Genomic DNA, 10,026 nt, shown 5'->3' on the forward strand with positions numbered 1-10,026 from the left:
CGATTCTGCGATAGGTGTTCGCCTTCTCTGGCGTCCTGCAGGCTCACATGCGCTTCCACCTCGGCATCCTTCCGCATCAGTGCAACATCTGCGATTACGTTGCTCCGGACAAAGCCACGCTGATCCGACACCTGCGGACGCACAGCGGCGAGCGACCGTACGTCTGCCGGGTCTGTCACTATCCTTTCACTGTCAAGGCCAACTGCGAGCGCCACCTCAGGAAGAAACATGCCAAGACCTCGAGGAAGGACATCGAGAAAAAACATCAAGTACGTCACCTCCAACACGGCCAACATCGCCACGGCAATCACCGCATCAACCACCACCCAAGACACGGAGACGGGCTGCACCGGAGCTGAGACGACGTGCCGGTTCTGCGGCGAGGACCTGAAGACCTATCGTGCGCTGCAGATCCACCTGCGCACTCACAACGGCTGCCAGAGGAAGCCATTTGAGTGCCGGCGATGCGGCGCCGCCTTCCTGGCCAAACGCAACTGCATCCACCACCTGCTCAAGCAGCACCCGGAGGTCCAGGAGAGGGAGATCGAGGACCACATCGCCACGCTCCTGCCGGCCACCGTGCCCGTCGCTACCGCCACCCTCAGGTCGAGCTGCTGCGGTCACTCAGATGGCGCTGAACGGGGTCAGCCAGCCTCCCGTTCAGACGCTCCAGGCAGTGAAGGTGGAGGAGCTGGCCAATGTGATGTTCCCTACAGAACTGGACCAGCCTCTGGACTTCTCCGCTAAGGGTCGAGGATCCCTCAGCCAGTCTGGGTCCTCCTGGAGTCAAACTGGAGAGCGTCTCCCCGAGCTTCGACTGCTCCATGCTGGACCAGCCCATCGATCTGTCCATCCCCAGCAAGAGGCAGAAGAGGGAGGCAGCGAGCGCCGGAGAGAAGAGGGAGATCAAGACGGAGCAGAGCGGCAGCAGCATCGTGGAGCAGCAGCACGCTCTGTCTTTATCCAAGGAGGAGAAGACGGCAGCTGTCCTGCCTCCTCTGCACCCTCACCCCCAGCTGGGCTGCTACCAGCTCCCCCCTGGATCCACCCCTCCCCCCGCCTCCCTCAACAACTCCACACGAGCCCAGCGCCTCAAACCCCTGCTCCCCAAGCCGACCTCCTCCACCAGCACCTCCTCGCCTTCCACTGCCCTCAAGGAGCTCCCTCCTCTGGCCTCCATCGCTCAGATCATCAGCTCTGTCTCCGGAGCTCCAGACCTGCTGAAGAGAGAGTCCGCGACGCTGGAGGGCAAAACACAGCCGGTGGCAGCGTCCTCTCAGGCGGACTCTGCTGCAGACGGGCCGGGACCCTCCACCGTCCTGGAGACGCCAAGTGACGACACGCCTGAATCATCCTCCAGGTACGAGACGCACACTGAATACAGCTGATATAATGATTTAATGAGGAAACACATTCACACGTATAGTTCAAACTCTGAAACAATCAACCAGAATAATTCAGTAGTTTGAGCTTCTTGTTTTTCACAGTTTGACATCAGATTTAGAGGTTTCGCTCAGTTTGTTGGAAAACTGAGAAGAATTTTTTTTGTCTAATAACAGTTTACCACAATTTATTGTCAACTCATAAAAAAGACTGACATTGAATTTAATAGTCATGCTTTTAATTGTTATTTCCATGTTTATAACATCTCATCAGTAGATTTTTGCTAATTGATCCGTTAAATACATCAAACATGATCTCATTATTAAATCAGAAACAACACTTTACCCGTTTTAACTCAATTCTGTCAATTCTTCTGAGCAAAAAGTTTATTTTAAGTGTTATGAAAAGAGAGTCGATGATCAGTGTTGATACATGGAATAAACAGATGAAGGAAGTTAAAAGTTACTGCTGGAGGACTCAGCTTCTACCACCAGATGGCGCCAGAGTTAAACCAATAAACTGTTGTTGATCTGTTCGTCTCCTCTGTCCAACAGGAAGCGGTCCAGGAAGAAGCCGGCCGGCCTGGCGATGAAGGAGAAGTCCGTGGCGAGCGGTGGAGGCATCGACCTCGAATCCAGCGGGGAGTTCGCCAGCGTGGAGAAGATGTTGGCGACCACAGACGCCAACAAGTTCAGCACCTACCTGCAGACGGGAGCCGCAGACCTCGGAGGAAAGAGAGACGTGGACAGAGCGGGAGGAGGGGAGGAGAAGGATGGAGGAGCCAAGGAGGAGGTGAAGGTGTCAATCGGGCCGCAGTCCAAAGGAAAGAAGAACGCTTACTCCAACTCTGTCCAGAAGATGACCTGCCCCTTCTGCCCCCGAGTGTTCCCCTGGGCCAGCTCTCTGCAGAGACACATGCTGACACACACCGGTACTACACGCACACACACACACACACACACACACACACACACACACACACACACACACACACACACACACGGTGAACAACAGACACCTGTGACTTCCTTATTCACAGCTCAGGTGCAGAACTTAAATTGTCCTTTGCTTTATTTATCACTGGTTGTTTTGTGAACATCAGTCCAAAATATCAGTTTTCAGTCTCTTTGATTTCTAATAATTGTATCGATATCGATATTAATATTTCGCCATGAAGCAGATTTGAGCCTCAGTCTGAGTTTTGCGCATCAGAACTTTTATCTCTCCTCTCCCATTAATCATGTGACGACCCCTCTGGTTTATCTGGCGACCCTTTGGAGGAGCCAGACCCCCATGTTGGGAAACTAAACTAATCTAACTGTCTATGAAGTCCTTCAGTGTGTCCGCAGCTGCAGCAGCGCCGACAGAACCGCCACAGAACTTTTCTTTGTGATGATGAACTTCCTCCACCTCTGTAGCTCCCTCAGCCCGGAAAATAAAGTTCATGAATCAGATAATTAAAAGAATAAATGTTGTCTGTCTTCAGGCCAAAAGCCGTTCCCCTGCCCCAAGTGCGACGCCTTTTTCTCCACCAAATCCAACTGTGAGCGCCACCTGCTGAGGAAACACGGCGTGACCCAACGGACGCTGCGACGCAACGGCGCCCTCGTCAAAAAAGACGCGGACGACGGATCGCACGAGAGCGCAGGTCAGAAACTAAAAACGCCTCAACATTTAAATATTTATTCCTAAAGAAGGACAAAGACATAAAAGTAACTTTAGTCTGAGGAATCTTTTCTCTCAGTGAGCTTTTGATTCGCAGCGATGTTTAAATTAAAATAATTAAATGAGGCTGAAAAAGTAAAACTGTGAACTAAAGGTTCATTAATGACGTTAGAATTTTTATAATTTTGCAAAAACTATGAACAAAAAGTCCAAATAAAATTCTCACGTGACCAAAAAAAGCCAAAAAAGTTTTTTCTTAGTTACCAACCTGGAAGTAAGACTCCTGGTGTTCATCTCACCTGGAGACCATCGATCTGTGCTGATCTGTGCTGATCTGTGGACTGGTTGTATTGATTGTATTGATGTATTGATTGTGTCTTTGTATTGACTGTTTGGCTGTGTCGTCCCTACAGAGAGTCAGTCGGAGACGGAGCAGGTCGCAACAGAAGCACAAGATCTCAGCGCCTCGTCAGACTCAGGCTCCGCCCCAATAGATGATAAGCCCGCCCCCTCAGAACAACAAGAGGCGGGGCCGTCAACATCAAGCCCCACCCACAATCCATGCCACAGTGAGTCGACCACAACATCTTCAAAATGAGTCTGCTTGTGTCTGTGTCTTTTCATCTCTTCCGTCTCATTAAAGAATCACTGCTGTGTTGTGGTGCTCAGTTTGCTGATGGTGTTGACAGATGTTGGTTTGTGCTGCAGGTTGGAGTCCAGCTGCCGGCGCTGAAGAGCAGCAGGACACAGAAACCTCGGAGCAGCCGGACCAGCAGGGGGCGCCAGAGACTGGCACAGCACAAGACAAACCGCCTCCACAGAGCAGCAGCAGCAAGGTAACATGAGCCTCCTGTTCACCTGCAGGATCACACCTGCAGCTTCACACCTGCAGCGTCACACCTGCAGCGTCACACCTGCATCATCACACCTGCATCATCACACCTGCAGCAGCTTCACACCTGCAGCATCACACCTGCAGCATCACACCTGCAGCAGCTTCACACTTGCAGCTTCACACCTGCAGCTTCACACTTGGAGCTTCACACCTGCAGCTTCACACCTGCAGCTTCACACTTGCAGCTTCACACCTGCAGCTTCACACTTGGAGCTTCACACCTGCAGCTTCACACTTGCAGCTTCACACCTGCAGCTTCACACTTGGAGCTTCACACCTGCAGCTTCACACCTGCAGCTTCACACTTGCAGCTTCACACCTGCAGCTTCACACTTGGAGCTTCACACCTGCAGCTTCACACTTGGAGCTTCACACCTGCAGCTTCACACCTGCAGCTTCACACTTGCAGCTTCACACCTGCAGCAGCTTCACACCTGCAGCTTCACACTTTCAGCGTCACACCTGCTGCTTCACACCTGCAGCTTCACACTTTCAGTGTCACACCTGCAGCATCACACCTGCAGCGTCACACCTTCAGCGTCACACCTTCAGCGTCACACCTTCAGCATCACACTTTCAGCATCACACCTGCAGCTTCACACCTGCAGCTTCGCACCTGCAGCGTCACACCTTCAGTGTCACACCTTCAGCGTCACAGCTTCAGCGTCACACCTGCAGCGTCACACCTGCAGCGTCACACCTTCAGCATCACACCTTCAGCATCACACTTTCAGCATCACACCTGCAGCGTCACACCTGCAGCGTCACACCTGCAGCGTCACACTTTCAGCATCACACCTTCAGCGTCACACCTTCAGCGTCACACCTTCAGCGTCACACCTGCATCATCACACCTGCAGCATCACACCTGCAGCATCACACCTTCAGCGTCACACCTTCAGCATCACACCTTCAGGGTTACACCTTCAGCATCACACCTTCAGCATCACACTTTCAGCATCACACCTGCAGCGTCACACCTTCAGTGTTACACCTTCAGCATCACACCTTCAGCATCACACTTTCAGCATCACACCTGCAGCGTCACACCTTCAGTGTCACACCTGCAGCATCACACCTTCAGCATCACACTTTCAGCATCACACCTGCAGCGTCACACCTTCAGTGTTACACCTTCAGCATCACACCTTCAGCATCACACTTTCAGCATCACACCTGCAGCGTCACACCTTCAGTGTTACACCTTCAACATCACACCTTCAGCATCACACTTTCAGCATCACACCTCCAGCGTCACACCTTCAGTGTCACACCTGCAGCATCACACCTGCAGCATGAAACTTTCAGCGTCACACCTTCAGCATCACACTTTCAGCATCACACCTTCAGCATCACACCTTCAGCGTCACACCTTCAGCGTCACACCTTCAGTGTCACACCTGCATCATCACACCTGCAGCATCACACCTGCAGCGTCACACCTTCAGCGTCAAGCCTTCAGCATCACACCTTCAGTGTTACACCTTCAGCATCACACCTTCAGCATCACACTTTCAGCATCACACCTGCAGCGTCACACCTTCAGTGTTACACCTTCAGCATCACACCTTCAGCATCACACTTTCAGCATCACACCTGCAGCGTCACACCTTCAGTGTCACACCTGCAGCATCACACCTTCAGCATCACACTTTCAGCATCACACCTGCAGCGTCACACCTTCAGTGTTACACCTTCAGCATCACACCTTCAGCATCACACTTTCAGCATCACACCTGCAGCGTCACACCTGCAGCATCACACCTGCAGCATGACACTTTCAGTGTCACACCTGCAGCTTCACACCTGCAGCTTCACACGGTCAGGGTCCGCCACATGTAAACACAGTAACACAGTTTAAGTTTTTGTCCTTTAAGGTCAGTTTGTTTGTTCAGTTTGTTTCAGTCAGTGCAGCTCCTTCTCTTCTCTTTAACATTCCTACATACTGCTCCTTTAAAGGACGTCTCTCCACAGGTATTGATCTCTCCTTCCGTCCCATCGGATCAATAATCTGTAATAATCTGTTCTGTTGGTCTGTCTGCAGGTAGAGAGCGCCGACGATGACGACTGCCACAGCAACAAGAGTCTGGACCTGAACTTCGGCAAGAAGCTGATCGACTTCAAGCTGTCGACGACCTCAAGCTCCGCTCAGGAAGATCAGCCCTCCCAACCTGCATCCACCTCCTCATCCTCCTCCACCTCCCCCTCCTCCACATCCTCTACCTCCGCTCCCCACGTCGCAACAGAGAGCCAAGAGAAGGAGAAGAGCGCCACCTCCTCCTCGTCCTCCTCCAGCAGCCCTGTGGTGAAGCAGCAGCCGGACTACAAACACGTGTGCCGGGTCTGCAAGAAGAGCTTCCGCTACGCCACCACGCTGGCTCGCCACGAGAGGGCGCACCTCTCCGAGGAGACGCCGCCCCCGGCGCCGGCAGAGGAGAACCCACCGGTGAATGAGGAGGCGACAGAGAGCAGCAGCACCAAACTAACAGAGGAGGAGAAAGAGGAGGAGCAGAGGAAGGATGCGGAGATGGACATGGAGGAGGAAGACGGAGGAGCGAGGGGAGGTGAGAGCGACGGAGGAGAGAGTGGAGGGGAGGAGGAGGAAGAGAAGGAGGAGAGGAGTGACGAGGAGGCGTCAGAACCAAAGAGTTTAGAGGGAGGGGAGGCGTCAGGAAGACGAGTCGACAAGAGGAAGAAGATCTGTAACGTCTGCGGCAAAAGATTCTGGTCTCTGCAGGACCTGACCCGACACATGCGGTCCCACACAGGTACCGTTCACCTCAGTGTGTTAATCCTCCAGTAGTTTGTTTCTATTATATCTGTTATTTGAAGGTTTTACATTATTTACGTCACATTTACTGACTTCTTTATTGATGTTTGATGTGATCGAGTCGTCTGAACGCTTCCTGTCCTCGTGCTGATCTCACCTGTGTCCCTGCAGGTGAGCGGCCCTACCAGTGTCAGACCTGCGAGAGGACCTTCACCCTGAAGCACAGCCTGGTCCGGCACCAGAGGATCCACCTGAAGCCCCGAGGAGCCGACGGAGGCTCGGCCGGGAACGACGACGTCAGCGAGGACGGAGACTCCTGCACCCCGACCCCGACCTCCACCTGCCCGCCCTCGGAGAACGAGAGCGAGTGCGGCAGCGGCACGGCGGGGACCAAGGAGCTGGAGGAGGAGGACGTGAAGGAGGAGGGCGAGGAGGACGGAGAGGAATCAGCCACGTTGGAGGAAGAACAACCTGCGAGCCAGGCTGATTCAGAACCACTGGCCACCGCCGCCTCCACAGACCCGGACGCTGAGGAAAAAACTGAACTCTCTGCAACGACACAACAGCTTCCTGTTGACACGACTCCCAGCCAACAAGCTACTGACACAAAGACAACTACTGGCGACGACTCCTCAGCCGCCGACCAATCCACGCCTGAATCAAACATCTCCAAAGACCCCTCCTCCTCCTCCTCCTCCTCCTCCTCATCCTCATCCTCCGGCGCTCCGCCAGAGGAGTCTGCGGCAGCCGCCCCCGCCGAGGGCTTCATCCAGGGGCTACTGGAGATCCACGCCAAGCCCCCTCTGGAGCACCTCCTGCCCAACGGAGAGCCTCCTCTGGTGGGGGCGGACTGAGGGGACGTGGGCCCTCCGTCACCACAGTGCCATAAGACGGGACGACACCATTGATGATGATGCAAAAACCAGCCCGGAAAACTTTTTTGATAGAAAGACGAAAGCCTCGTTTTCTTGAAGTGCCTTACTACTAGTCCTACTTCTAAGAGATGTTTTTTGCTATATCTTTATCTGCATTATTACGGAGGATGGATCTAATTTTTATAGCTTTTTATGGTGACAATGATTTGCATTACTATTTTTTTGTGCGGGGAATCTATATTTCAGCAATAAAAAGAATAAAATTATGATTTATTATTGTTCTAGATTCTGTTTGAGAATTGATGATCAACTTGAGAGACGCAGAGAGACGAAGGCTGCGACGGACGTCTGCGTTTATTCTTCTGTATTTAAATCGCAGCAGACTGAACGACCCAGTTTTAACATTTGAACCAGCTCTGGATGTGAGAGCAGAACCGGGCCGGGTGACGAACTGGACTTTTGTTTTTTGTCCACCAGCCGCAGCAGCTTTTCTAAAACTCACCAGACTTGGTGGTTGAAACATTTTTGAAATGGAACCCGGAGGCGCCGTCTGGTGGACTGGAAGCGGCTGCTGGTCGCTCGCTGTGTGACAAAGGAAGCTTCTTTTTGTTGTAACTGGAAACACAGAAAGTTCGGCGCCTCGTCGTTCTTTCCACTCGCTTCCGCACCGTCTGTCTCTCAGCTGGCTCACAAAACACACAAACATTCACAAACTTTTTCAAAGTGGCAGCGGATGTCTGTGTGAGGGAGTCGTGAAGGCGACATAGTGTCGATCAGTTTGTGTTCTCCGTGTCTTTTTTAAACCCATCACACTATTGATCCCTCTCTCCCTGAAAGCCACCCTGTGAGTTGGTCTGTGTGTTAATAATTTCTCATTCATAATCATTCTCAGTTGATTCCATGTGTGTACAGAGAGGTGAACATGTGGCTCGTGATGCTCGAGTATTTTCTGTTTTGTTTTTCTGCGTGTGTGCGATTATCAGTGACATGTCGGTGTAGGGAGGGGAATTCTTGTGTTACCTAGATTATTTTTTTTTCTTTTATAACTGAACAAATCAATTTTCTTTCTTGGTGTGTGTGAATGTGACTCCCACCTGTCTCTCATCAGCCCCCTAGTGTTCATGTAGGGTTCATTACAGTGCCTCCAGCGTGCTAACGTAGGCTACATCGCCGCCAACACGTGACCCGGGTTCAGTTTACCTCAACTTCTGCTTTTTAACTGCAACCATTAAAACAAGAGATGAGCAGCTCTGTAGGCGACTCTTTAAATCCTATGTCTTCCTCAAACGGCTAGCAGGGCTAATTCTTTGCTAGCCTACTTTGAACTGTGGGCCAAATCAGAGCTAGCCAGGGCTAACTTGTTTAAGTTTTTACTAGCGTAGCATGCACAATGGCCCAAACGGAGCTAACCGTAGCGATCTCCATATCACCGACAGTGTAAAGTACAGGTAACGTTTGCTAAGTCAGGCCTGGTTTGCGTAATTACCGTGCTAGGCATTGGCTTTATCTTCACCCCAGGTTATTTAAGGGCTAATACTAGCTAGCTGCAGTTATTAGCCTGCATTGGCTAAACTGACATCAGCTACAGGCTTGAACACAAGCTAGCAAAGGGCTAAAAGATGAGACCAAACAAGATAACGGAGCTAACAATGCCTTAATGTGGTTCATTTCTCAGTTAGCCCCGGCTAGCTCAACAGATTAGCTCGGAACTAGACTGGTATGGTCAGTTAGCTCAAGGGAGAGCTAACCATTAGCCTAAAGTTTGCTCAGTGGGCACAGTGATATCAACCTGAGGTAAAAACACATGCTAACTCGAGCTAACTGACCGTACCAGGCAAGCTAATGCAGCCCACACATTGCACACTGTAGTTGGTTAACAGCATTTCTAGCTAACGGCAGGTCTCCTCCCAGTATTATCTCAGTATCGTGAGTTGGTTCTTTCTGTCTTTAGCACATGCTAACGGACAAACAGAGAAGCTAATAAACTCTGTGTTGATGTTGCATCGCTGACGTTGGACACCTGAAGACACGTGGTTATGAATTTGGCGAGACAATCAATCGAAATGGAAAACAGATGTTTTTAAAACTAAAGCCTGCAGCTGAATCTCAGCGTGGTTTCCAGAGAGAGCTAGACGAGGGTGAAAGGGACGGACGGACGGACGGATGGATGGACAGATGGATGGATGGATGTGTAGGTTGGCGTGTGGGGGTGTGAGTGAACTGTATTAGCCTGCTGCACACACACAAACACAAGTTAAAGGGCTGTTCCGCCCCTCACACCAACCTAACCGGACATTCCCAGCAGAAGATAACGGTGTGAACGTGGCGCCGGAGAGGACAGGCAGTGTGATGTGTGGCTCTTGTTTCGTGTGAAGATGAACATAGCAAATCTTTCTTCTTGTACATTTTCGTCTGTTTTTTGTTTTTTTATATATATA

General features: G+C 51.4%; 1 pseudogene; it reads left to right on the forward strand.

The window, feature by feature from the left end:
* The window catches only part of LOC115569841 (ras-responsive element-binding protein 1-like), a 10,401-nt pseudogene extending 375 nt beyond the window's left edge, over window positions 1-10,026 (forward strand).

This window comes from Sparus aurata, chromosome 19 (genome assembly GCF_900880675.1).
Source record: "Sparus aurata chromosome 19, fSpaAur1.1, whole genome shotgun sequence".
NCBI classification, from domain to species: Eukaryota; Metazoa; Chordata; class Actinopteri; order Spariformes; family Sparidae; genus Sparus; species Sparus aurata.